General features: G+C 37.4%; 1 protein-coding gene across 6 annotated transcripts in view; it reads left to right on the top strand.

The window, feature by feature from the left end:
• Zmat1 (zinc finger matrin-type 1) overlaps positions 1 to 24,035 on the top strand; it is a 249,553-nt gene that overhangs the window by 58,846 nt on the left and 166,672 nt on the right. The window lies entirely within an intron of this gene.

Raw genomic sequence — 24,035 nt, 5'->3', positions numbered from 1 at the left:
TGTGTCCTCTATTCTGTACCATTGGTCCACCTGGCTGTTTTGGTACCAGTACCATGCTGTTTTTGTTACTATTGCTTTGTAGTACAGTTTGAACTCTGGTATCGCTATACCTCCAGATTCACACTTCCTGCTTAGAATTGCTTTTGCTATTCTGGGTCTTTTGTTTTTCCATATGAATTTCATGATTGCTTTATCTATTTGTACAAGAAATGCCATTGGGATTTTGATTGGCCTCGCATTAAACCTGTAGAGAACTTTGGGTAGTATCGCCATTTTGATGATGTTAGTTCTGCCTATCCATGAACAGGGTACATTTTTCCATCTTCTAAGATCTTCTTCTATCTCTTTCTTTAGGGTTCTGTAGTTTTCATTGTATAAATCTTTCACCTCTTTTGTTAGGTTGATTCCCAAGTATTTTATTTTCTTTGAGGATATTGTGAATGGAGTGGTTTTCCTCATTTCCATTTCAGAAGTTTTGTTGCTGATATACAGGAATGCCTTTGATTTATGCGTGTTGATTTTATATCCTGCCACTTTGCTGAATTCATTTATTAGTTCTAGTAGTTTCTTTGTAGACCCTTTTGGGTCTGTTAAATATATTATCATGTCATCCACAAATAGCGATAATTTAAGTTCTTCTTTTCCTATTTTTATGCCTTTAATTTCTTTTGTCTGTCTAATTGCTCTGGCTAGTGTTTCAAGAACTAAATTGAATAGAAGTGGAGATAGAGGGCATCCCTTTCATGTTCCAGATTTTAGGGGGAATGCCTTCAGTTTTTCTCCATTTAGGATGATGCTAGCCTGAGGTTTAGCATATATAACTTTTACAATGTTGAGGTAAGTTCCTGTTATCCCTAGTTTTTCTAGTGTTTTGAACATAAAGGGATGCTGTACTTTGTCAAATGCTTTTTCTGCATCTATCGAGATGATCATATGGTTCTTGTCTTTAAGTCTATTGATGTGGTGAATAATATTTATTGATTTCCGTATATTGAACCAGCCTTGCATCCCAGGGATGAATCCTACTTGATCATGGTGTACAATTTTTTTAATATGCTTTTGTATTTGATTCGCCAGGATTTTATTGAGAATTTTTGCATCCAAGTTCATTAGAGATATTTGTCTGTAGTTTTCTTTCTTTGAAGTGTCTTTGTTTGTTTTCGGGATCAGGGTGATGTTGGCCTCATAGAATGAATTTGGAAGAGCTCCTTCTTTTTCTATTTCTTGAAATAGCTTGAAAAGTATTGATATTAATTCTTCTTTGAAGGTTTTGTAAAACTCTGCTGTATACCCATCCAGTCCAGGGCTTTTTTTGGTTGGTAGTCTTTTGATGGCTTCTTCAATTTCTTCCTTTGTTATTGGTCTGTTTAAATTGTGTGTGTCTTCCTGTCTCAATCTGGGCAGATCGTATGACTTAAGAAATTTATCGATATCTTCACTATCTTCTATTTTATTGGAATATAGGGTTTCAAAATACTTTCTAATTATCTTCTGTATTTCTGTAGTGTCTGTTGTGATATTGCCTTTTTCATCCCGTATGTTAGTAATTTGAGTTCTCTCTCTTCTTCTCTTTGTTAGCATGGCTAAGGGCCTGTCGATCTTATTTATTTTTTCAAAGAACCAACTTTTAGTTTTTTAAATTTTTTCAATGTTTTTTTTGTTTCAATTTCGTTGATTTCTGCTCTAATTTTATTTTTTTTTGTCAGAACTTCACCTTTATTTTTTTTATTGGTTGTTCAAAACATTACAAAGCTTTTGACATATCATGTTTCATACATTAGATTCAAGTATTATTTCTTGTCTTCTACTACATTTGCTGTTGTTTTGCTCTTCCTTTTCTAGGTTTTTGAGGTGTCGTGTGAGTTCATTTATTTGTTGTTTTTTTCTTTTTTTGAGGAAAGAACTCCAAGAAATGAATTTCCCTCTTAAAACTGCTTTCATTGTGTCCCATAGATTCTGGTTTGTTGTGTCTGTGTTGTCATTTGTCTCTATGAGTTTATTTTATCTCCTCCTTTATGTCTTCTGTAACCCATTGATCATTCAGTAACATATTGTTCATTTTCCATGTGATGTAGGAATTTTCCTTCCTTATTTTATCATTGATTTCTAGTTTCATTCCATTATGATCAGATAAGATGCATGGTATTATCTCCAGGCCTTTATATTTACTAAGAGTTGCCCTATGGCATAATATATGGTCTATCTTTGAGTAGGATCCATGTGCTGCTGAGAAGAACGTGTATCCACTTGATGATGGTTGATATATTCTATATATGTTGGTTAAGTCTAGGTTATTGATTGTGCTACTGAGTTCAATAGTGTCTTTATTCAGCTTTTGTCTAAATTTGTCTAATGGTGAGAGTGGTGTGTTGAAATCACCCATAATTATTGTGTTGTAGTCTACTTGACTCTTGAACTTGAGAAGAGTTTGTTTTATGAACATTGCAGCTCTATTGTTTGGTGCATACAAATTGATAATTGTTATGTCTTGTTGGTGGATGGTTCCTTTTAACAGTATATAGTGTCCTTCTTCATCCCTTTTGATTAACTTAGGTTTGAAGTTGATTTTATTTGATATGAGTATGGTCACTCCTGCTTGCTTCCGAGGGCCATGTGAGTGATGTGATTTTTTCCCAACCTTTTGCCTTCAGCCTGTGTATGTCTTTTCCTATCATATGAGTCTCCTGAAGGCAGCATATTGTTGGATTTGTTTTTTTGATCCAGGTTACTAGCCTATGTCTTTTGATTGGTGAGTTTAGGCCATTAACATTTAAGGTTACAATTGAAATATGATTTGTACTTCCAGTCATGTTTATTTATTTATTTATTTTAGTTTGGCTAGTTTTTACTTTTTGGTTATTTTCCTCCCCCTTTACTGAGATACCTCCCACTGTTAGTTTTGGGCACTATTTTTCAATTCCTCTTCTTGTAGTATTTTGCTCAAAATGCTTTGCAGTGCTGGTTTTCTGGCTGCGAATTCTTTTAGCTTTTGTTTATGGTGAAAGATTTTAATTTCATTGTCAAATCTGAAGCTTAATTTGCTGGATACAGTATTCTTGGTTGGAAACTATTATTTTTCAGCGTTTGAAATACATTGTTCCAGGATCTTCTCGCTTTTAAAGTCTGTGATGAAAAATCAGCCATTAACCTAATTGGTTTACCCCTGAATGTAATCTGCCTCCTTTCTCTTGTAGCTTTTAATATTCTCTCCTTGTTCTGTATGTTGGCCATCTTCATAATTATATGTTTTGGAGTTGGTCTATTACAGTTTTAAATGTTTAGGGTCCTGTAGGCTTCCAGGATTTGGCAATCCATTCCATCTTTCATCTCTGTGAAGTTTTCTAGAATTATTTCATTTAATAGGTTGTCCATTCCTTTGGTTTGATTCTCTATGCCTTCTTCTATCCCCATGACTCTCGAATTTGGTTTTTTTTATGACATCCCATATTTTTGAATAGATTGCTCGTGGGATTTAAGCATTTTTTCTGTGTTGACTATATTCTTTTCAAGTTGATAAACTTTGTCTTCATTATCTGATGTTCTGACTTCTACTTGATCTAGTCTATTTGTAATATTCTCGTTTGAGTTCTTAGTTTGGTTTATAGTTTCCTGCATTTCTAGGATTACTGTTTGATTTTTAAGATCTCTATCTCTTGGTAAAGCTCATTCTTTGCCATTTGAATTTGTTTGTTTAATTCATTTTCAAAATATACTTTTATTGCTTGGACTTGCTGTCTCATGTCTTCTCTAATATTCCTTTCCATCTGAGTTAGGTATGCCTTGAGTTCTTTCCCTATCCCTGTTTCTGATGCTTCTAGGTCCTCCTGTAGAATTAAGTTGTCCTGCATTGTTTGTACTCCTTTTTTTCCTTGTTTTTTTTCATGATGTTCATGCTACTTTCCAGCTCTATTTGATTGCTGTGTTTCTGCTCTCTTCTATAAATTTGTATTGTTTTTTTATATCTCTGTTGTCTCTCCTTTGTGTTGGTAGACTATTCCTGCTAAAGTGGATTCAGCTGGGAAGGAATTTTGACGGCCGAGCTCCATTGATGTCACCTCTCTGCTATGGCGGGCCCCAGGCTCCTTACTGGGGTGTCTGAATGGAGGGGTGGGACTGGACTGTCTCTGATTGGTTTCAGCTCCCGGATGCCGGCAGCCAGGCAGTCTCCAACCACCCAGTCGTGTTGGCAGCTGGCGGGCGATTGGTCGCTGGCGGGTGTGCAGTCTCCAGCTACCCAGTCGCAGCGGCAACAGGCCAGCTGTCGCTGGTGGGTGGGTAATCTCTAGCCGCCTAGTCGTGTGGTCGGTCGCCAGTGGGCAGGCGGTCTCCAGCTGCCCAGTCACGCGGTCAGCTGGCGGGCGATCGGTCGCCCACGGGCATGCGGTCTCCAGCCACTCAGTCGCAGGGGCAATGGGCTGGCTGTCGCTGGTGGGCGGGCGATCTCTAGCCACCCAGTTGCAGGGACAATGGGCCGGCTGTCGCAGGTGGGCAGGCAGTCCCCAGCTGCCCAGTCGCCGGGGCAGCAGGCGGGTGATTGGTCGCCGTCAGGCGTGCAGTTTCCAGCTGCTCAGTCGCAGGGGCAATGGGCCAGCTGTTGCAGGCGGGCGTGCGGTCTCCAGCCACCCAGTCGCAGGGGCAATGGGCCGGCTGTTGCTGGTGGGCGGGCAATCTCTAGCTGCCCAGTCCTGCGGTCGGTCGCCTGCGGGAGGCGGACTCCAGCCTCCCAGTCGCGGGGGCGGTGGGTGGAGTTTCGCCGGCCGCCCAGTTGCAAGGGCCTGGCCTCTAGTCCCCTGGTTTCTCCTTCTAGTCCTGGTTTCTCCTGCTATACCAGATTTCCCCTGAGTGATGCCTCTTGGCAGTTCAAACTGTACTCTGGGCCTGCTGTTTGTTGGGCGTGGAGGGTGGCTATTGAGAACCCCCCAGCACTCTATTGTTTTGATTTTTTCCACTTGCCCCTCCCCCCGTGCTGGCAATACAGGTTTCCTTTTCCCTCGCTGATGGGAGGGGGAGTTGAAGGTCGGGTGTCTCTAGTTTTCTCCGAGTCTTTATGCAGGCTTGCTTTGATAATCCCTCCCCCGGAGAGCCTAGGAGAGATTTTATGCGAATTCCCCGCTGTATGGGAGATGAGCTGAGTAACACGCACCTGTTTTATTGTTGCAATCTGTCGGAGAGTGGCGATGGTTACTTCAGCTCTCCAAGATGGTGGCCGCTGGTTTCCTTGGTGGAGTTTCCGTTGTGGGGGTAGAACTGTCCCGTTTCCTTCCCCATCTGATATCCCGAACTCAGCCTGGGGCTCCGTGAGTGCTCAGGCGGCAGGATTCCACAGAATATGCAGCAATCTCCCTGCTTGCTGGTCACTTCTCGGTGGCTCCCCGCCGTCAGTAGCCACAGGGCGGGCCGCGCGGATCAGTCAGCCCGGATCTCCGGTCGCACAGTTGGCTCGTGTATGAGACTCAATTACCGGACCTCAGTGCTGGAAATCCTTCCTCTAGGTTTCGGTGCACCCCCATTTTGCTGTAAGTTCCTAACAAGATAGTTTTTTGTCGTTCTAACTCGTTATTCACCCGCGCAGTGGCTTGGTACACGGGGTGCGATGCACTCTATTCGAGGCCATCTTGGGGATCTCCTGGTATTCTGCTCTGGGTGCCTGTGCCGCCCCTGGGTGAGTGCAGTGCCACCAAAGGGCCCGGGTCACTGGTGTCGCTAATGCTTTATTAAGGATTTTTACATCAATGTTCATTAGAAGTACCAGTCTACAGTTTTCTTTCCTTGATGTGTCTTTTTCTTGTTTTGGTGTCAGGGTAATACTGGCTTATAGAATGAATTTGGTAGTGTATCCTGCCTTCCTAATTTATGGAACAATTTGAGAATTCATCCAGTTTAAAAAATAAAATACAATATGTATATTAATTTTCTCCCCCATTCATGGGCAAAAGGTGGCATATTCTATACTAATACTGTCCAATAGAAATTTCTGGGGAAATGAAAATATTATGTATGTGCACTGTCCATCATGGTAACCACTAGCTATCTGTGGCTATTGAGCATGTGAAACATTGTGCATGCTATTGAAGAACTGAGTTCATAATTTTATTTAAATTTTCTTTCTTATATTTAAATTGTCATGTGTGATTAATGGCTATTATATTGGACAACACCAGCTCTTCACATTTTTCTGCACCTTACATTTTTTAACTTACAATGTATCCTGGAAATCATTCTATATCAGGATAGAGAGGAAATCCTTTTTGCTTCCTGTACCTACATAGTGCTCTAACTTGGAGATGTACCCTAGATTACTTAATCAGCCATCTGTTAGTGCATATCTGTTCATGTTTCTAGTTTTCTACTGTAGTAAATTATTCTGCTAGAATTGGCATTGTTAATATAACTTATTTTTGGGATAGTAACTTAGGAGAGTGATTGCTCATTCCAAAAGTAAATACCTATGCAATTTTAGAGATAGCATTAAATCCCCTCTAGAAAGTTTATACCATTTTCACATTATCTGCAACAATGTCCAAACCCATGTTAGGAACCTTCCTCACACTTGCATTTCAGACCTGCTATTACAGACTTTCAAGCAATATGGGATAATATATATTTCCTCTAAGAGGAATGCAGAGGGGAGGTAATGTTAAAAATCTATGAAAACGATTTCACTAAATCAGGAGAATTAAATATTCAGACTGGGGTCCTAGTCTTGTTCTTGTCTTTTGAGAACTTGTTCTTTACTTCTCTTTGTTTCTTGTGGATTTGGATCCAGTCCCACCAGTGAAAGGAAACAAGACTAAAACCCAAATAGGGTTGTGTTTATCTTTCCCTCTGTGAGGTGCAGTTAGTTACCTGTTAGCATTATCCTGTTAGCTCTATGCAAGATGATGCAGGTACAGATTACAAGGTGCCTCAGTTTTCTAAGGTAGAAACCTCTGTTTACTCATGCATTTCACTTTTTTGTGTAGATGCTGTGAGAAGCCTGGAAAAATAAATTTGGAATACAGTTTATTTGAATCATTCATCATATGTGAGCCCTAGCATCCATTTTTCTCCCTGTCTGCATTTTCCTTTATGTAGGTCTAGAAATCAAAAGGGTGACATTATGGAATGCAGATATGGAATTGGATTCATAATGCCTGGCATATAGTAAACTCCTAAAACATATTAATAAAGCAGTGACATGTAGATTCAAGAATAAACAGGAAATAAAATGACATATATATCCTCTTGTTCTTTTTATAAATATATGATTTTTTCAGTGTTGAGCCACTTGGTACTTACTGTTTCATAATCTGCTTTAAGGGGAAAAAACTAGTTTCTGTTTATAAAAATTATGCCTTTTTGTTTCATGAGACAATTACCCATTGAAAAAGAAGCTGGATGCCACCTGGTGAACATAGTCAAAATTGCAATAGTGAGACTGGGGAGGAAGTCTGGAGGTAGTGACAGAAGTATATATATTCCATTGTATAGGCCAGTGCTTCCTGGAAATTTTCATACCATAGTAGCAATCTTGCTACATTTGCACTGTCCTAGAATCTTCAAATCCTGGGGATGGAAATTCAGCCACCATGTAAACTAAAGAGTATACTGCATCAATTTGTTATCAAAATTTTATTCAATAAAGTTGACATAGTTAAGACACTAATGTATACATACTGAATTAATACTCAATTATTTTTTGCAGTACCGAGTATTGAACCCAGAGCATAGTATTGAACATACTAGGCAAACATTCTACTTCTAAGCTACATCCCTAGCCTTTTTGATTTTTTAAATTTTGAGACAGGGTCTTACTAAGTTGCCAAACTTGCTGTCTTCTTGGCTCAGCTTCCCCAGTAACTAGGATTGTAGGCATGCAACACCATGTGTGGCTCCAAATAATTATTTTTCATGTGCTATTTTATTATGATTCTAAATCAATAAAGATTCTAAATCAATAAATATATCTCAAATATCACTTTGAGATATATGTCATATGTTTCCTATTTTATTAAACTCTATAATTATTTCATAGTGCCAATTAATTTTTTATTGTTTAATAAGTATCAATATAGAAATGTATAATTAGAAGCTGGAATTATTCTGTTACTTCTTTGCACCACCTCCTTTTTCCATAATGGAAAAGATACTTCTGTTAACTTTTTGTTGCCTATTTACTATATATTTTTCTCTGTATGTAATCCCCTAAATTATGTTTAAACACATAACATCTACGATTATGGTTACTTTTATGTGTCAACTGGACTGGCAATGTAGTACTCAGCTTTGGGGTTAAATATTACTCTCAGTATGTCTATGATGGTGCTACTAGATGACATTAACATCTAATTCTTTAGACTGAGTAAAGCCAATTGACCTCCTCCATGTGGAGGGACCTCATCCAATCATATTAAAGCCAAATTAGAATAAAAAGAGTGAATGTACCATAAAAGGGAACTCCTGCTGTCTGACTTCCTTCAAACTGGAATGTAGTTTTTTTTTTCTTGCCTTTGGACTACAACTGAAACATCAGCACTTCCTGGATCTTGAGCTGACTGGTCTTTGAACAGAAACTACACTGTTGGCTCTCCTGGTTCTGAGTCTTTTGATCTGAGACTGAAACTACACAATTGATTCTCCTGGGGCTCCAGCTTTCTGACTGCAGATTTTGGGACTTGTCAGAAACCATATTTACATAAGTGAATATCTTATAATGAATGTTTATCAATCTACCTATTTATCTATCTCCATTTCTCTGGAGAACCCCAATACAGATTTTGATACCAAGTGTGTTTCCAGAGGATCAGAGTTTTAATGATGAGCTTTCTAAATTTGTTCTGGGATTTCTCAAATGAGCACTTTAGATCTGATTAGATTGAAAGATGCTAAGGACTCTATTTCCAATAGTGAAGCAGCACTAATAGGACATAGAATTATCTGACAATAGAAATACACAAAATATTATCATTTGGTAACCCTAATCTTCTACTTATGAGAAGTAAGGTTCTGGGAAACTGTGTATAAAATTACTTTGAATATTTTAGTCAAACAAAAACAATGATATTCATACAATGTCATTAGAAAAAATGAAGAAAATGGGGATTTGCTTGGGGATTCAAATTCCAACCTCAAATGCAACATACATTTATCTGAATGCTTCTGTAGGTGCCCTGAATGAATCCCTTATCTCCTTTGGATGCAGGGCTGATATTTCTGAAAATCAAATAAAGAATCTCATCCTGAGACTGGCTAAATTCCAAAACAACTTGAATTTCCAGGCTTACAGGGAGTGGACTGTTAAACTGATTTTCCCATTGACTGGGAAAGAAGTCCCCCGCCCCTTACCAACAGTTTTGCTTTCAATCGTTTTACTTACTTGTGGTGATCCACAATTTGAAAATATTAAATGTAAAATTCCAGAACTAAGCAATTCATAAGTTTTAAATTGTACACCATTCTGAGTAGCATAAATAAATCTCATATTACCCCACTCTGTCTTGGCCAGGATCATCCCCTTGTCCATTGTATCTACACTATGTACTACCTGCCTATTAATCACTTAGTAGCTGTCCAAGTTATCAGATTGATTATTGAAGAATTGAAGTGCTTCATAATGGCTCCAAAGTACAAAAGTAGTAATAAAAGATGGATATCAGGACATAAAACATGGAAGGAAAGGTTTACTTTGGTTGTGAGAACACTTCAGGGCATATAGGAAAAAAAATGAATGTATAGGGTTCAGCACACTCTTTTCAAACATCTAACAGGTGTCTTGAAAGATATTTTTTTGCAGTTCTGGGGATTGAACTTTGTGTGTGCTAGGCAAGTACTCTACCAATGGGCCACATTACCAGCCTTTGGAACATATCTAAATGTTGTCCTAAAAGTCTGAATACATACATGTGGGAAGACTCTGATGAAAGTGGAGACATTAAACTTGAAAATTCTGATGATTCTTCTTTGCCAAAGATAAAGGCCTCTCCATCCCCAGTGGAAGTGGCCTCTCTGACCCTATTGAAATTGCCTTCTCTACCCCTATTTGAGGGGGTTAATCTGATATTGTCTGAAGAAACTCTAATGGCTTTTCCCTGGGCAGTTGACATACAAAACAATGTAAGTCTCCTCAGGAGCTACCCCGGCCATCTCTCTTTGCTTCTAAATCTATAACTAGACTCAAGCCCCAGCAGACATGAATAAAGTGAGGTACAAAGTATGACCCATGAAATAGTGCACTGTACTTCAAAAGAACTATTAGAGGTGTCTAAATTATGCCAATAGGAATCAGAGAATAAGTGTGGGGATAAATATTCAAGGTATGGGATAATGGTAGAAGGAACATAAAGTTGGATCAGGCTTAATTTATTTATATGGGCTCACTAATAAGGGATGTTGTATTTAATGGTACTATTTATGGAGTTAGAATGAAATCTAACAGTTTGTTTTGCTGAAATGTGGACCAAAAAGGTAGCTCACAGTGAGCTAGTTAGAATTGCCAGACCTACTTTAGTTTAATATAGTAGAAGGCATTCAAAGATTTAAGGAGATTAGAATGTTAGAGAGATTTGTCAGTTAAAACCTTCTCAGCTACCCCTTTAGGGTTCTAAAGACATACCTTTCACCATGATCTTGAGAAATAAATTTGTGAGGGAGTCCTAAAATCCTTGAGGAGGTCTGTTATCACTACTCTGTAGGTCACACCTTTCAGTGGCCACTGAATTGGGAAATCTAAATGCAGTGGGAATGATTGAACCCCAAGTAACAAGGGAAAAGTGGTGGCACTCAAACATCAAAGACAAAGTCGGCATGGTTACCATGTGAGTAGCAGCATTAAAGCAACTATCAGAATATTATGACTTGCTCAGACCTATGAGGGATATATCAATTATACAAGCCTATGCCATAATTGAGTTTTCAGGGATAGATTGTATTTCTTGTCCATTATTGATGACATTTTGCTGATGGATCTAGTTAGCAAGAAGTAGCAACTCTTTAAAATTATTGTTAAGATGTTTGCATATCAGAAGTTGGGAAATGAATGTTACACATATTCAGGGGAATTCTACTTTGGTCATATTTTTAGGGGTCCAGTGCTGTATGGCTTGTTGAGATATTAGAGTACTTCTTGTTACATTAATTTTGGCAACATTAACTTCTTACCTTTCAGATAATCTTTCCTGGAAAAAACACCTGTTTTTCTGACTGAGCACTTGTCTGTCTGCTACCTTAAAATCCTATTGACTCACATGATCCCCAAACACAAGACTCTTTACCCAAGGGGTAGATTTCACTTTACCCTCCTCCTGCTTCTCCTTCTCCTCCTTCTCATTTTCTTCCTCCTTATCTTCTTCCTTCTGCTCCTTCTCCTTCTCATTATCCTCTTCTCTTCTCCTCCTCCTCTTCTTTCTCCACTTTATTCATCATGAGAGTTTTTGTTAATGAGAGCATTCATGGAGGAATGGTCTATGCTTACCCTAAGACTTGATGGTCCATTATCTGTATAAGAAAACACTGGGTATAGGCAATGTCCCTTTTAGAGGACTTTTACACATTTTTTTTCTCAAATATCTTTTCTACCCAGAATTTAAAATTTCAGTACAGCTTATGAAGTGTTAATTCTTCATACAACAGTCCTCCATAGTGTCAAAACCCATCAGGCACTGTAGCACACGACTGTAATTCCATTGACTCTGGAAACTGAAGCAGGAAGGATTTCAACTTCAAAGCCAGCCTCAGCAACTTAGTGAGGCCCTAAGCAACTTACTGAGATCTTGTCTCAAAATTTAAAAAGGGCTTGGTTCAATCTCTGGTACCAAAAAAAGAAAAAATAAATAAGTCCTTATAATGTCTGCCAACTCTCTACACTGCATTTACACCAACAATAAAAAAAAAGAAAAAGAAAAAGAAAAAAATTATAGATGAAAAAAAAGAAATAATTTTCAGTAATTTGATGGCAATATCAGGACATATGATTCCTGCCTCTTAAAAATATTGTAAATTGACATTTATAATTATATGTGTGTATATGTGGCATACAGTGATGTTATGATGTATAAGTACAATGTGGAATGGTTAAATCAAACTAATTACATATCTACTACCTCAAATATATATTGTTTTGTATAGTGAGAACTTTTGAAATTACTCTTAGCAATTGTGTAATGTATAATACATTATCAGTCATTATATTCACTATGCTGTTCAGTACATCTAAAATATTTTCTCATGGCTAACTGAGACTTTAAGACTAATTTCTCTGCACTCTTCCTACCTCTAGCCTCTGTTACCATCATTCTACTCTCTGCTTCTATGAAGTCAATTGTTTTACATTTCACGAAACTCCCAACTGTTTTCCATAATGACTGTACCAATTTACATTTCTACCAACAGAACCATTGATTGTTCCCTTTAGAAAACATCATTGCCAGATTTTTTTTTTTGTCTTTTTGATAATGGCCATTTTAACTAGGGTGAGATGATATTTCATTGTGGTTTTGATTTGCATTTCCCTGGTGGCTACTGATATTAAGCATTTTTTCATAGATTTGTTGGCCATTTGTATATTGTTTTTTGAAAAAGGTCTATTCAGATCATCTGCCCAGTTTTAAATTAGATTATTTGCTTTGCTTTTTTGCAATTGAGTTTTTTTGTTTCATCAATATTCTGATTATTAATCCTTTGTCAGATTTGAATAATGCACAAATATTTTCTCCCATTTTGTAGGCTGTCTCTTCAAACCATTGATTGTTTCCTTTGTGGGGTAGGAGATTTTTATTTTGATATAATGTGATTTATTTCTTTTTGTTTAGGCTTCCTGTTATTTTGAGGTTTTTTAAAAAAAATCATTGCCTATACCAATGTCTTGATGTGTTTCTTTCTTTTTATGCTATTAGTTTCATTATTCCAGGTCTCATATTTAAGTGTTTGATCCATTTTCAGTTGATTTTTATATCATGAGAGATAGGGGTTAAGTTTTAATCTTCTGTATGTGTATATCCAGTCCAGTAGATGTTTAACATTTTGAATATGTCCATTCTTATTGTATCTCAGAATCTAAGCAAGATTGGGCCTTGAAGGTACTTGAATAGGAGACTGTTCTTCTTTCCTTTCTAATTCTATTTTCAAAAAAGCCTGGGTGCCTCAGGCTTTTATCATTGATGTTTTCAAAGATATTCTGATATATGGATAGTTGCTAGTTTAAGCCTGAGACTTCCTATCATGCCATCTTGCCCTAAAGCTTATCTGTTGATGTTATTAAGATGTACTAATATGGAACTCAGAAAATGGATATAGCAGGCTGGGGATATAGCTTAGTTGGTAGAGTCCTTGCTATTCATGCACAAGGCCCTGAGTTCAATCCCTAGCACCAAAACAAAACAAAAGAAAATGGATATGGCCATTTGGGATTTAGGCTATATATGAAAGCCCTTTTCCCATCAGCACCAGGAAACTAACACCAGCTAAACACACTTTTATGATTAATCTGAAGGAAATTTTAAAGCACAACAAAATAACTTATTAAATGAAATTGGCTTCTTGATTTTTTTATCCCAGATGCAAATCTCATGAATCGAGTGATGAGATGGCAAATGACTGATAATGCCTTATTCTTAATAAGACACTATACAACTGGATATGGCAGCCCCAGGGTGGCTTCTGGAGCTCCCTCTACTTTTTAACTCCCTGAATCATTTTCTATTTACTTAGTTATGCTCCATCTGTGGTTCTGAGGGTGTGTGACTTCCGGGAATTAGTTATGGGGAGAAATGCTAGGAAAGTGCTAGTATACACAGAAACCATGAGAGGAGAGGAACTTGATGCAAAAAAAAAAAATGAATGAAAATGCTGGGCATGGTGACGCATGCCTATAATCCCAGAGACTTGGGAGGCTGAGGCAGGAGGATTGCAAGTTCAACTCCAGCCTTAATAACTTAGGGGAAGAATGGTAGAAAAGTGTCAGCATAAACAGAGGCCATGAGAGCAGGGTGTGATGGCTAAGTGTAATGTTCCTCATTCATAACTTACTGCCTTTTGAGAAGAAGCAAACCTAATTCTTGCCATCTTGGAGACAGTTTCAGAGAGAGAGAGAGAGACAGAGACAGAGACACCAGCCCTTACAAGGGTGATCCTGAAAATTCAACAGCATCCTGTGTGTGAGGAAAACAGGCCCCATGCAACTAGAACCCCTTCATGTTAATGGGGTGCTGGGGCACTTGGAAAATGGAAGGGTCAACCGCCAATGGAGCAGTTTGTCCAGAGCACCCAGTGCTTGGCATACAGGCTAGGACCATGGGGTGGGGTGGGGAGTCTTGGTGGGAAAAAATGTGGGCTGCTTTTAAGAATGTTTTGGAGATATGATCTTTATCTGTTTTCCTCATAGCACCAACATTATCTGGGGCCACTCTTCCTTCTAGGGGTTATATTTGGCTCTGAGCCTCTGTTGCTATGCAACAGCCTGCCTCTGAGCTCAGAGCATGATTCAGGGAAATTGGTCTGGGCAGCTATGTCCATGGAGTCCTGGAGAGGGACAGTGAGGGTGTGGGGAGAAAATGTGGGCAGCCATTACAGGGGTGGGGTCTTGGATTCTTGATGGCCTGCTTTCTGGGAGGGTCCATCTCTGCAGTATGGACAGGTCTGCCAACACTGATAAGGGAAGAGTGTAAGTAAAGGAGATGGTTGATGAACAAGATATATGGGGTCAACGTCTAATGAACTTATGTTTAAGTTTTTTGATGTAAGTAGGGCTTACCCAAACAGAATTAACAACATACTCTCCAAACTGATTCATGAATTATTCTAAAGAATAACACACATTTTTTCATTTCTAAAATTAGACATTTTAAAGTTTTAGAAAGCAGAACCAAAAGCAAAAAGGAGACAGATGTCTATTTGCTTATTTGCACCTTTATAATTCTCAGACGGGAGGGAAATAGGGACCTAGATAGACTTCATAGTATCAGCCATAGTCTTTTGGAATTTTCCACTTAGTGGCATCAGTTGTTCTGTATGCAACACCTTTTGGGATCTCTAAGCTCCACGAAAGAAAGCACAGCTCCTCTTGAGGTGGAGAGACAGCTATGCATGTGCATGTGTGTATACAGTGATAGAATTTGAGATCCAGAAACAAGGACACACACAATTTGTACTTCAAACATAGAAACACATATGCACAGATTCATAAGCATATGTAAACTTACATATTTACCATGATTAAGCTATTTTAATCTACTCCTTTCCCCACAAGCAATATGCTTTGTAAATATTTGAAAAATAGTAATTATATGTACATCATTTGTCAGTTCATTTACAAATTTTACCTTAACATTATTTTCCTGATTATAATATTTCACATTGTAAGGGAATGTGTATTTCTAAAATAAAATTATCTTGTATTTCCCACATTTCTGTTTCCTTACCCTCCTAAAAGGTGAGGGGAGCACATTCTGTCAATAGGTGGATATATATTCTCCAGGTGTCTTTACCTGAGGGTAGAGCATTAACTTGTATTTACATATATACAATTATGCCTACACATTAACATATTTGGTAAAATGATAATCACATGCATTATAATCTTTAGCTTGCTTTTCTCTTTAATATTATCCATCTTCATTATTATTTACATTTCACCAGTCCTTGTGGTTTGAGAATTTTATAAATATTTCTGTGTATATATATTTTAACAAAAATTATGTATTTAAGGTATACACCATCATACTTATGTTTATATTTGTATATTTATATAGAGAGATCAAATTATTACTATAGTGTATATAATGTATCTCCTCACATAGTTATCCTTTTTTTAAATTTTTTGAGGACCTTTGATATTTACTCTGTTGCCAAATTTTCAATGTATATTACATTATTAGTAATTAAAGACATTATGAAATACATTAGATCTCTAAGCTTATTCATCTTATGTGCTGTAGTTTTTTACCCTTTGGCCAACATCTTTATCTTTTCTCCTCTCCCTTGCCACTGGCAATGACAGCTCTATAATTTGTTTCTACGAATTTGATTATTTTTGATTTCACATATGAGTGGGATTATGCTGAAATTTTCTTTGTGTGTCTGGTTTATTTCACTTAGCATAATGTCTTCCTGGTGCATCATGTTACCACAAATGAAAGAATTTCAATTTTTAAGACTAAATTTTTCATTTTGTGCACATGCGCGCGTACACACACACACACACCACGCCATTACAATTATCCTTACCATCAACAGACATTTGTTCATTTCCCTATCTTGGCTGTTGTGAGTAGTGCTGCAGTAAACATGGGAATGCAGATATCTTTAACATACTGATGTCATATTCAACATACTGATGTCAGAAGAAGAATTGGATTGTTGGATCACAAGACAGATGCATTCTTAATTTTTTGAAGAACCACCATAATGTTTCACACAATGTGGATATCAATTTGCATTCCTACTATCAGTGTATATGGGCTCTATTTTCTCCAAACCCTTGACAAAACTTGTTATCTTTATTTTTATTGATAGCTGTGTTAGTCAACTCTCTCATGTGGTGACAAAATACATGTGATAAAAACTTGAAAGGAGGAAGATTTTGACTCAGTTTCATAGGTTTCAATCATCTAGCTCCATTGTTTTTAGGACTCTGGTGAAGCAGAATACCATGGTGGGGAATATATCATGGAGCAAACCTACTTAACTCATTGCAGTGGAGAGCTCACTTTCATAACAAAGCCTCTCCTCCCAAACCCGTAAGCTATGAATCCATAAATTGATTAATCCATCCGTGAGGTCAAAGCCCTCATGTTCCAATCACCTCCCAAAGGTCCCATCTCGGAGCACTGCTGCATTGGGGATCAAGCTTTCAATACATTAACTTGGGGGAATATTTAAGATCCAACCCATAACAATAGCCATCCTAATAAATGTGAGGTAATATCTCTTTGTGGTTTTCATTTGAGTTTCCCCAATGATTACTGAGGTTTGGCATCTTTTCATATACCTATTGGCCATTTATACATCTTCTTTGAAAATTGTCCCTTTGGTTCCTTTATACACTTTTAAAAATCAATTGTTTTTTTCTTTGCTATTTTGTTGTGTAGTTCCATATTATTTTGAATATTAAATATCAGGTATATGGTTTAAAATATTTTCTCCCATTCCATAGGTTGTCTTTTTCTTTCATTGATTGTTTCCTTTAATATGTAGATGATTTTTAGCTTTGTAGTTTACCTTTGTAATTCCACTTGTTTCTTTTTTCTTGGTTGCCTGAACTTTTGCTGTTATTTCTGCCCCCCAAATCATTGCTAAGACCACTGTTATAGAGCTTATCCTATATGTTGTATTCTAAGATTTTTATGTCTGATTTTATATGTCTTTGCTCCATTTTAACTGATAATTTGACTCTTTTGTATGTGGATATTCAGTTTCCTAGCACCATTTATGGAAGAGATGATGCATTTCCAATTGTGAATTCATAGCACCCTTGTAAAAAATTTGTTTTCTTAATATGCTTGGAATTATTTCTGAGCTGTCTTTTTTGTTCAATAACCTCTGGGTTTGTTTTTATGCTAGTATCTTGCTGTTTTGTTTACTATGGCTTGGTAATGCATACTTTCAAGTGAAATCTCTGTTGCTGTCATTTATCCTTCTTTCTGTTGGTTGTTAAATGTGCTTTATACTTCAAGATAATCACATTCAGTTTTGTTAGGCATTATCATATTGCTCTTCAGAGTAGCTGTATACTCAGTGACATGTGTCAATTACTTTTGCTCCAATCCTTCATCTGAAGGGGAGGGTTTTTTCCCCTGGACTCTTCAGTGTAATAGATTTGGATTAGAAAAATATCTTCACCTAATTTCCATTGAAAAAATGTCCTCACCCCTTTTTCATGATTTCTGGGCTTCCCTTCTAAAATGTCTAACAGTTTCTGACGTGTGTGTGTGTGTGTGTGTGTGTGTGTATGTGTGTTTTATATATATATATATATAATTATTTTAGTTAAAATTTTAGCCAGGTATGGTTAGCCTGTCATCCCAGCAATTCAGGAGGCTGAGTCAGTAGGATTGCAAGTTCAAGGTCAGCCTCAGCAATTTAGTGAGGCCCTAAGCAACTTAGCAAGACCCTGTCTTAAAATAAAACATAAAAAGAGCTGGGGATGTGGCTCAGTGGTTAAGTGCCTCTGGGTTCAATCCCTGGGAAAACAAAAACAAAAACAAAATCCTAACCTCACCCCTGAGTTGCTCTCTGGCTTCTTATTTGCAATGTAATCCCTTTTTCCAGCATACACTCCTGCCATCTGCCATGAGGCCTTCACCAGAGTCTGTGTTCAGCCTGTTCCATGCTGTCAGACTGTCTGCCTCCAAAACTATGAGTTATACAAACCTCTTTTCTACATGAATAGATATTTTCATAGTAAAGTAAAAATGACAAATAGTATGTCAATTTATAATAATTAAGAAATATAAATTCATATCCTAGCCCATTATCCTGAATTAAAAAGGCAAGTACTGGGGCTGGGATTGCGGCTCAGTGGCAGAGTACTCACCTAGCATGGGTGAGACATTGGGTTCAATCCTCAGCATTACATATAAATAAATAAAATAAAGATATTGTGTCCACTTACAACTAAAAAAAATATTTTAAAAAAGACAACTAAGGGCTGGGGTTGTAGCTCAGTGGTAGAGTGCTTGCCTAGCATGCTTGAGGCACCAAGTTCAATCCTCAGCACCACATCAATGTAAAGTAAAGATATTGTGTCCACTTTAAAAAATTTAAAAATAAATATATATATTTTTAAAAAGACAACTAACAGCCAGGAGCTGTGGTGCATGCCTGTAATCCCAGCAGCTCAGGAGGCTGACAGGAGAATTGCAAGTTCAAAGCCAGCCTCAGTAATGGCAAGGTGCTAAGCAACTCAGTAAGACCCTGTCTCTAAAGAAAATACAAAATAGTACTGGGGATGTGGCTCGAGTGGTTAAGTGCCCCTGAGTTTAATCCCCAGTAACCCCCCCAAAAGGGCAAGTACCTACAATATCGTTTAAAAAATTGATAACATTTTATTCAAGCCAACTATCTGAAATATTAATTGTAGACAAAAATGGAAAGGGCAAGAAAGCAAAAAAAATTAGAGATCATTAAAACTTTTCTACTCATGCATGAACATGATTAAGCTTGACTCAATATATATCTCACTCAGAAATTGCAAATATAATCAAGTATATTTACAAATAGCAGGGAGATGATACCTTACTTATAGCTTTGAAAGCTGTTTTTTGACATTTGTCATATATGAAGTTTGATCCATGCCAATCTATATAAATCCATGAAGTAATAGAACTGATGATAGAAACGTTGATGGTCAATTTAGTACAATAGTAATAAAAACAATACTATTTATTGCTGACTTACTCAGTGTCCAACACTCTTGTAAGTGATAACCTATATCTTCAAATTTATTCCCCACCATAACCTATGAGGAGGAGCTATTATTGCCCAACTTTAGACATAGGGGAATTGAGGCATATTGAGGGCAAGGCTAGAAAATGGTGAGGCTAGATTTGAACACAGGCCATGATGCTCCCATCTATACACATCTGATCAGTACCTGCTATTGCCTCTCACATGGTAGGATCAGCTTCATTGTTAAATAGGGCTCAACACAATAAAACAAATTAAGATTCTGTGTTTTTTCTATTAACTTTTTTTTTTTTTTTTTTTTAATTTTTTAATTTTTTTATTTTTTTTATTGTTGGTCGTTCAAAACATTACACAGTTCTTAATACATCATCTTTCACAGTTTGATTCAAGTGGGTTATGAACTCCCAACTTTACCCCGTATACAGATTGCTGTTTCACATCAGTTACCCTTCCATTGATTGACATATTGCCTTTCTAGTGTCTGATGTATTCTGCTGTCTGTCCTATTCTCTACTATCCCCCCTCCCCTCCCCTCCCCTCCCCTCCCCTTTTCTCATCCCTGTTTAATGTAAATCTTCTTCTCAAGCTCTTCGTCCTTACCCTGTCCTTGTTTACTCCCTCTATTAACTTTTAAGAAATTGAAAATATTGATAGCAGTCTATGTTGTTTTGAATTTAAAAGAAATGTGTCTAGTAATACTGTTGCTGAGTGCTTCCCTACCATCTTGCCACTTTTTCTGTGCCTCAGGGATGTTCCCGTTCTATAGTGAGTGGCTTTTGTATGGTTGGGGCAGATAATGATTTTTCCCCCAACCGTTGTAATATTTTGCATAATTGCAACATCAATAAGTATTTATTATAGGTAACAAAACAGACAACATTGAAAGAGCAAAACTAAAACCTACCACCTATCAAGAAGGCATTCTAATGTTTTTAATCTGCATTATAGTCTTCCAGAACTTTTCTTACACAGGGATTTCTATATTTATGCATGTATACAAAACATATCTGATCTTAGTTTTATAATTTTTAAAAATTTTTTAGTTGTAGTTGGACATAATACTTTTATTCTCTTTATTTTTATGTAGTGCTGAGGATCAAACCCAGCGGCCTCGCACATGCCAGGTGAGCGCTCTATCACTGAGCCACAACCCCAGCTCCTTAGTTTTGTAACTTAATTGCTTCACTGCAGTGGATTGAATTGTGTCTCCTCTGGAAAATGCACATATTATATTAAAACAGTTCTATCTTCTCTTGACTACAAATGTTTTTTCTTTTCTTTTTCATGGAACTGGGTATTGAACCCAGGGGTAATCTACTACTGAGCTTCATCCCTAGTTTCCCTTTCTTATTTTGAGACATGGTCTAATTATGTTGTCTAGGCAGACCTCAAACTTGCAATTCTCCTGCCTCAGCCTTCAGAATCTCTGCAATTACAGGCATGTATCATTGCATCTAGCTAGAAATCTACATTTCAGTCATGGATTTACCTCCCCCTTCCTCAGTTTAGGCTGAAATGTCCACACTTTGGAGAGGTGCTTCTCAGAGACCATGACATTCCCCCTCCATTAGCCCACCTCTGCACAGGCTTTCCAATCCTTTGCTCAGTCCTATCAGTCATAGCTGCCAAAATCCTCCAACAGTGCTAGCATCCTTTTTCAGTCACCTCCTGCCTGCTCTGTGCTGCCTTACGCATGCCCATCTGCTATAGCTGAGGTGGGTTAGAACTACCTGATATTTTATCATATGGATGCCCTGGAATATATGTGGTTTTTGTTGCCTTCCTCTGTGTTTATTTGTAAGATAAAATTAGAATCATTCTAGTGTTTCTACATAGTTTCATTAGCCAGGATTTTAGAGACGTCACTGAATTTTTTATCTCTGTATTCGCTGCTTTCTAGAGAAATCTGATCGGAGGTACATTGGTGCTACCTTGTGACAGAATATTGAACTGCAGCTTGAATGGGGCTGAGCAGGAAGGTGGGAGGGAGGGATTGTGGTCTAACCCAATTCTATAGGGTTTTCTGAAATTCTGGGTATAAAAAGGGGCATACACAGACACTGAGGCTCTATAAACAGGAAGGTATGACTCTTATTATGTTAAAGAGAAAGTTATGTATGGAGAGAAACAAAAGGTTATTTTAATTATTATGCATTCAAACCTCTAAATAAATAGCTAGAAACCAATATAATAAAAAATAGAATTAGACCTTTTATGATCTTTGTAACTTGCATTTACCCTTATTATGAATGCATTTTAAATTATACCAAGATTTTAGTTGCATTGTTTATTTCTCATGGCCAAGATGTTTTATCATGTGGATGCCCCCAAATTTATTTCATTAGTATCCTAGTGATTAAAATCTAATTCCCTTACTGATTTTCCATTTTAAGTAATAGTATACTTAACTCAGTGCTGTATATATGCAGATATGTTTATAAGCATCTCTTCAGAATAAATTCAAAAGGTATTATTTCAAAACCCTTTGAAATATGAAACTTTATATTAATGTATTTAATCCAATTACTAATTTGTATTCCTAACATCAGTATGAAAAGGTCTGTTTCTCCACATACTATAAATAATGTAAATTATTAATCTGAAATGCAGGAAATCATCTCTTGTCACTGTTTTTGATGATGTTATAACTTGTTTCTCTGCCTTCTGGAATTTCATTCTAAGAGTGTGACATAATCAGTTTTCACAATCCCATGCTATTTAGAGTGTTGTGATTTCATTGTTGTCTATATTGTGAAGTGGCATCTGTTCAAAGTCTGTACACTGCCAAAGGGTACGGTTCAGAGCAGAGTTCTGTTTGCCTTATGAGCAGAATGTGTTCTCTTTGAGTCCAGGAAGCTGTCTTTTGAGAATTCTAGTATTGTGTTAACAGAAACTGGTTGATATAGTAGTGCTGCCAACACATTTCTTCTGCTTCCTTCTGCCTCTTCATGGATTTGTGTCCTGTTGGGTCTCCTTCCTTAAATTTAGGCCCAGAATGAAAGAAGAGAATTCTCAGGATGGCATTCCTAACAGCCTCTGATGCATACCTGGTTTCTTAAGGGACAATTAATACAGGAAGAAAAAAAGTTTGACCATTTCAACTGTATGAGTCCTGATATATTTACTACGATTTTCTACCAACAATTCAAGGTGCTTAGGCTGGCAGTTTCTGACCTGGCTCTTGCAGCATGCCTGCTGAATGACTTCTTTGCCATATAACTCTGTGGTTAAGAGCACATATGTTGTAGTCACATCAATAAAGAGAGGTTATTAATATCTTAATAGCAGGGTTGTGGTGAGGATTAATTTCAGCCACTAACATGAAGGATGTGGCATTTGGTTCTGCTAAAAACTCTCTCCTTCTCTGGAGCAAGAAACTCAGACCTGCCTCCTTACCCAGGCTCCCTTAACCAAAATTTAGATCTGAATCTCCTTGGAATCACTTTCTAAACCCTAACCTGAAACTATTTTGTTGGTAGAAAAAAGGGCTTCTGCATAAAAGGCCATTTAAATTATGAAATCATAATGATATAGATTTCAGAAAACTGATATACCCATTTGTCATCAACAGTGTACGTTGAGTGACTACTGCCCTTTATAATCCCAACACCAAGTAGAATAGCTTTTGATTTTCATGCTAATCAGATCTGTTTATTTTCTCCAGTCCTGCCCTATTGGAAGATGGTCATTAAACTTAAAATTTTACATAGTTACCAGATTTAGCAAATAAAAATATATTATTTGTCATTTAATTTTAATTTCAAATAAACAGAACTATATGCATTAAAATTATTCATCTGAAATTAAAATTTAACTAGGTGCACTCTGTTTTATATGGCAACCCTACACATGGAGAACCAAGTTGCTCCAGGGAACAGCCTCCACTGAGCTCCCAGAATATGCCAGTATAAGGGCCAGATAAATGAGAATGGTGGGAATGTGAGGTTAAGAGAATAATTCTATAAAATAAGCCCACTGTGCTGACCCACCCCACATACTTTCTTTGCCAAAAAAAAAAGCAATCTGCCTGCAGCCCTGCCTGGCAGAGGCAGGAGCAAATGTCAGACAGTCAGTTTAGGCAATGAATGATGGAGGTCAAGAGAAGATCAGGACTGGTTATCAAAGAGAGAACAATGGTTTGTTAACCTTTGTGATCATGCTCTTGGGCACTCTGGATTGCTAACAATTAACCTCTGCTTTCCTGCCCTTGGTCATGTATATGGGAAATAAAGAGAAGATTATAATTAAAAGAGGGGTTCTGGGATCTATAAAAAAGCAAGACACGCCCATTCCCACAGAAGTTCTGGAGCCCCTTTGGAGAAGTCTCTCTGTGTCTTTTTCTTAAATAAAACTTGCTTTATATGCTTGTCTCAGTGTTTCTTGGGTTTTTAATCTTTAACACCAGGGAACAGGGATCTGTTTCTGATCTTCAAGACCAATATCACCATCACAAGTCATCATCCATGTAAGTGAGTTCTCTTCGATATCCCAGGCTGCATTTGTATGAAGAAAGCACATAGAGAAGACATCAATTTGCTGAGCTTACTTATCACACAGAATTCTGACAGACAATAAATGGCTCAGGGGCACTTTGTTAAACAGAAATGGATATTTGGGATATGGTGAACTTTCCTTCTTTTCCTGTGACCTGTTACGAC

Source organism: Ictidomys tridecemlineatus, chromosome X, assembly GCF_052094955.1.
Source record: "Ictidomys tridecemlineatus isolate mIctTri1 chromosome X, mIctTri1.hap1, whole genome shotgun sequence".
Taxonomy (NCBI): domain Eukaryota; kingdom Metazoa; phylum Chordata; class Mammalia; order Rodentia; family Sciuridae; genus Ictidomys; species Ictidomys tridecemlineatus.
The sequence above is the reverse complement of the archived record's forward strand: the minus strand, read 5'-3'. Positions and strand labels throughout refer to the sequence as shown.